This window comes from Bactrocera latifrons, unplaced genomic scaffold (assembly GCF_001853355.1).
Source record: "Bactrocera latifrons isolate USDA-ARS-PBARC rearing strain unplaced genomic scaffold, ASM185335v1 scaffold_1389, whole genome shotgun sequence".
NCBI lineage: Eukaryota > Metazoa > Arthropoda > Insecta > Diptera > Tephritidae > Bactrocera > Bactrocera latifrons.
This window is the reverse complement of record NW_017534840.1, coordinates 5,368-10,795: the sequence shown is the minus strand read 5'-3', so window position 1 is coordinate 10,795 and position 5,428 is coordinate 5,368. Positions and strand designations below refer to the sequence as shown.

Here is a 5,428-nt window from a genome sequence, read left to right as displayed (position 1 = left end):
AAGGCTATTAAGAGCAATTGCACCTACTCCACAACCGAGAGTAGAGCTGCCACAAAGACAAGCCCAAGAGGCAAGTTCAGACATTCACCTTAAAGTGCCGGTATGCGACACAGATACATTTCATTGTGGTTATGAACAGTGGCCGTCCTTCCGGGACATGCTTACAGCCGTGTACATAAACCATTTTAAATTATCACAAGCGCAGAAATTGTATCACCTCAGATACAAAACCAAAGGTCTGGCATGCGTAATAGTCAAACGGTTCGGTCTCAATGACGAAATTTTTAATTTTACTTGGGAAGCTCTAAAAGTACGTTACGAAAACGAGAGAATATTGGTCGACAAGCAAGTGACGATACTAACGAATTTACTCAAAATCTGAAAGAAACCAGTGAAGAATTCATAAACTTCAATCCACGGTTTCAAATTGTTTGTCGGTTTTATCGACACAGAATATTCCCACAGATAATTGGGACCGAATTCTGGTAAATATAATATATGCACAGGTGCATTACCAGAGAAATCGTTACTTTTGTGGGAGCAATCGCTCCCATCGCGAAGAAAGTGCCCAACGTAGCAGCAAATAAAAAAATTTCTTAATACCCAATATGAAATTGCAGAAAGGGTAGATAAAAAAATAGTCAGACCGAAAAACGTTGAAAGCGACCTCAATAGAAGCTTCAATAGATCCCAAGCAAGTAGCCACAATAATTTAAATAGAAGCTTTTTTAAAAATCAATCGTTCACATCCGAACAGTATAAACAAACTCCATGCGGACTGTGTAGTGGAGGTTACAAGCACTAATCGTGCGAAAAATTAAAAAAAAATGAGTATTAGAACTAAAAAACTATGTACCAACTGTTTGTCACATGCGCATACGCTTACAGATTACGAAAGCACATTTAATTGCGTTTACTGCCATAAAAGACATCATTCAATGTTTCATATAACCAATTTTTCCCGCTCACCCCAAGCAGCGCAAACATAAAAAGAGCAACAGGTTTAGTTACAACAAAAAATTTTGAAAACTGCCAAGACGCACCATGCTGCTCAAAGTCGTTGAAAACCCAAACATAGCGAAAATCGCAGTAGGGTACTATTACCCACAGCAGTTATCTCCATCGAACACCGAGGGGAACTGTTTAAACTAAGAGCCGTAATAGACTAAGGATCATAACGATCATTTATAGCGTCTAGGGCACAAACCAGACTACATTTGTCAACAAAACTAGCCAACTTTGAAATCACGGAAGTAGGCGGAAGAGTTGTTCAAAACTCAAAAAAAATCTGCCCCATTAAGAGGGTAATCCCCCAAAGCGGATAAGCTCATACACGCAGAAGCTATTGTCTTACCGCAGTTAAGCAATATTTTAACCAGCTATCATATAAGAAGCAAGCATTGGCAAAATGTTTCACACCTAAAACTAGCAGGCCCAAACTGCAACACCCCCGCACAAATAGATTTTCTATTAGACAGCGATCTCATACCACAGATAATACTCGATGGTATTGAGAAAATCACAAATACACTTCTGGCGTAAAATATCATTTTCGGATGGGTCCTAAGTGGACTAGTTGCGTAACCAGTTACAACATTGACAACTCAAGTTGAGGAAGTCTCAAATGAGTACCTCAATTCACAATTGAAAAAATTTTGGGAATTAGAAGAACTCCCCCTATATCAGTCACAACCCCTGAAGATCAGTATTGTGAGGAGTTTTACTTAATGATATCTTATTTACGGGACCCAAACTCTAACCAGATTTAATTGGCGTATATTCAAATACGTATTCAATGGGGACGTTGAAAAAATTTATCGGCAAATAGAATATTATGTTCCGAAAATCCACCACCAGTCCTTTACGCGACTTCAAACTAAAATATAAAAACAGTTACATCCCAAATCACCCAAATATACTCAAAAATATTCCAAACGAAAATTTCTTGGACACTAATTTTCTTATATTCGAATGGGAAAGTATAACAAAAACACTAGGCATCCAATGGAATGCGATATCAGACCAGTTCTCATACACGACTATGGACTCAGTCGCATTATCACCCATAATGAAAATACAGATTTTATCCTCGGTAGAAAAACTTTTCGACCCCGCAGGATGGCTTTTTCCAATTATGATCCAAGCAAAAATCTTACTACAAGAATTATGGCTAGATGGAACCGACTGGGAACCGAAATGGTCTCAGTTCACAAACAATCTGAATGGAAGACGTATATTTCTAACCGAACGTCTCAAATACTTGACCTAGTGAGATCAGCCACTTGGCGTCACGTAGCCAGTGCTGACAATCCTGATGATCTAGGTACAAGAGGGTGCAAGCCACTACACCTTGCCACCACCATCCTCTGGTGGAATGGCCTCCGTTCGTTGATAGAATTTTCTAATTCTTGGCCACAATCCCCCATGCGCAACATTATCGCCCCAGAAGGTCGAATAATCGCCACCTTTCACACATTATTGGATGATACCGACATCCTTGAACGATTTTCATCGTTTCCAAGAGCTCTCAGAGTAGTTGCTTACATGTTCAAATTTATAGAACAACTCAAAGCAAAGTCAAGGAATCCCATAATTTCCCATGCAACACAGTGACGCACCTAGAGTTACAAAAAGCAAAGGTCACACTAATCGCATTTACACAAACGCGCTACTTTAGCAGCAGCAGCCGATTGACAGAAAGAGCTCACTCTTAGTTCTAAGCCCATTTCTGGTCACGAAATGTCTGCTTCGTGAAAATGGTCGGCTTGCTAATTCGAGCCTAACATACAATGAACGCCACGTCATTATAATTCCCGAGAATTCACCATTTGCCACATTATTCCTCAACTACACCCACTTCTTAATGCCACACGCCGAACATCGCCTCATGTTATATATGGTACGCCAAGAGTATTATATATTGTCCCCCGTCTTAAGCCGCAAATCAAGAAGTGCATGTTTACGTGCAAGATTTGCACTATGCACAAACAGAAGATGCGAACGTAGATTATGGCAGCACTTCCACCGGAACGCTGCGATTCGCTCTGCCTTTCACCACAACAGGTGTGGATTTTGCTGGGCCTTTCCAGGTAAAGATGTCTACGTTAAGGTCTCCCACTCTCATGTAAGGCTATGTGGCTGTCTTTGTATGGTTCACGACAAAGGAAGTAAACCTTGAGCTATGTAGTAATCTGACGACGGAGGATTTTCTCGCGGCACTTGCTCGCTTCATCGCTCAACGTGGCTACCCATATAAAATCATGAGCGATAATGGCAAAACCTTTATTGGAGCTCAACGAGCCACAGAAAAGCAATTTATGGATTTCCTAAAGCAAGTGTCACCCGATATCATTCAAAAGTATGCCCAACAAGGTATCAATTGGCAATTTATACGCCCAAGCGCTCCTCATATGGGCAGTTTATGGGAATCAGCTGTAAAAAGCTTTAATTCCCATTTCAAACAGGTAACTGACGATAATTCGCGACGTTATTAAATCGAATTAATCGAATTGATGTTCTTCTCAATTCACGACCACTTACAGTACTCTTGCAAGACCCCTCAGATTTCACTGCCCTAACTCCAAGGCATTTTGTAAAAGGAGCACCCATCCYGACCATTCCTGAGCCAGGCGTGGAGTCGCTATCCCTATTAAATCGATGGGAACGAATTAAAGTTGTCCATCATGATTTCAGCCGCCGATGGAATAACGAATACATAAAGGATCTCCACAAAAGATACCGCTGGAAGACTCCTGAGCAAGCGCCTAAACTTGGAGACTGTGTCCTCATTCATGACGATTGTCTACCCCCTACCGAGTGGCGGCTTGGCCGCATAGAGAAGCTACATTATGGCTCCGACGGTCACATACGAGTYGTAGATCTCCGTACGCAAAACGGAACCCTAACCAGACCGCTCGTGAAGCTGTGCTTTTTACCAACCAACGACGACCGCGAATCCGAAAATCGAAAAAAGCAAATCGATAGTATCGCGATATAATAAAATCACTAAATTTAACACTAAAACGAAAATTCGAATTAACGCGCCGTAACAAATAATCAAGAATATTTGCAAATAATTGTCGATCAATACGACGACACGTTCATTCCACATATCGTGGCATGATTGCCCATATCAATTTATATGACAGGTATGTATAATTAACAAACTTTTCTACACAGATCACCATGGATGTAGATACACCAGTTCCAACCCCGCCAACCGCTCGGCCTACCAATGTGCCACGCACCGGGCCTAAACCAGCGCCCCGAACTGTGGCTGCAGTAACGCCGACAACTGTACCGGCAACCGCGCCTGCAGCGGTACTTACACCCTCACCTCGTGGTGGCACCCGACCACAACAAGGACTTCGGAGACCCGTCGGATAAGGTGCCCCATCTGTCGACGCCCTCATCGTCTCCACCATTGTGGAATATTTAGGTGTATGCATCCTTTGCAACGGCAGCAAGTTGCTCAAGCCCACGGGCATTGCCTCAACTGCCTGTCGCACATCATGCTACTTCAGAGTGGGAGTCATGGGAGCTGTGCCAAATGTGTCACCGGCCATATCATACGCTGCTACATCGCAGTCCTGCGAAGGGCACCGGCCACCCAACTATGTCGGTCGCCTATCCCGACTTCCATTCGCCGATAGTGTCATACACCAGCGGAGTAGAATTTCGTTGCGGAGTGGACAGACTGCACCACAACCTCGTCGATCTACGGGTCTGAGCAGCGTCGTGGCAACACTGCAACAGCTGGAGCGCCTTATAGGCTAAACAGTCGTTTAGGGGGCCTGGATGGTTAATTGAGCTTCGGGGCCGACGGACGGAATAGCTAAGTAAACCATCGTAAAGGATTGTACCATGAAATAAATTCCTGCGTTATAATGGCAAAATTATAGGCTGTGAATGAGCATATTCTGTACCCTACTATTCAGCATGGTTGCTTATTTGTTCGTAACATTTTTCTGTGGTGAACATTTATTAACTTACCACAGTTAAAAAGAGGCATAAATAAAAAACTTAATTTTTCATGTATTTGTTCATATTGTTCTCATCTTTAAGAGTATACATATATTAAAATAAAAATATTTTCTTTTGAAAATATATTAAAGTTTTATATGTAACCAATATTTTTGGGACAACTTTTCCATTCATTTTTAAAAAATAACACAATGCAACCATTTTTCGGTTAAAAGTCGGCCATCTTGGATTCTAATAGAAACTCAACCCCGGACTTTGTTTACATAGCATCAGCTGATAGTAACTCTACTCCTCCTCTACTGTGAATGAAAGCGTTATGCACACGTAGAGGCTTATCGATTGGGCTTGCCCCGGCATAATTGCGGCCATACCAACCAACGAGCTAAAACACTCATTCGACGTGCTTTTGGATCATGCAAAAGCTGTATCGAAGCAGATGGAGGCT

At 42.1% G+C, this 5,428-nt stretch overlaps 1 pseudogene; it reads left to right on the top strand.

Moving 5' to 3' along the window:
- The window catches only part of LOC108965310, a 17,150-nt pseudogene extending 12,764 nt beyond the window's left edge, over positions 1–4,386 (top strand).
- Positions 4,387–5,428: the final 1,042 nt, after the last annotated feature.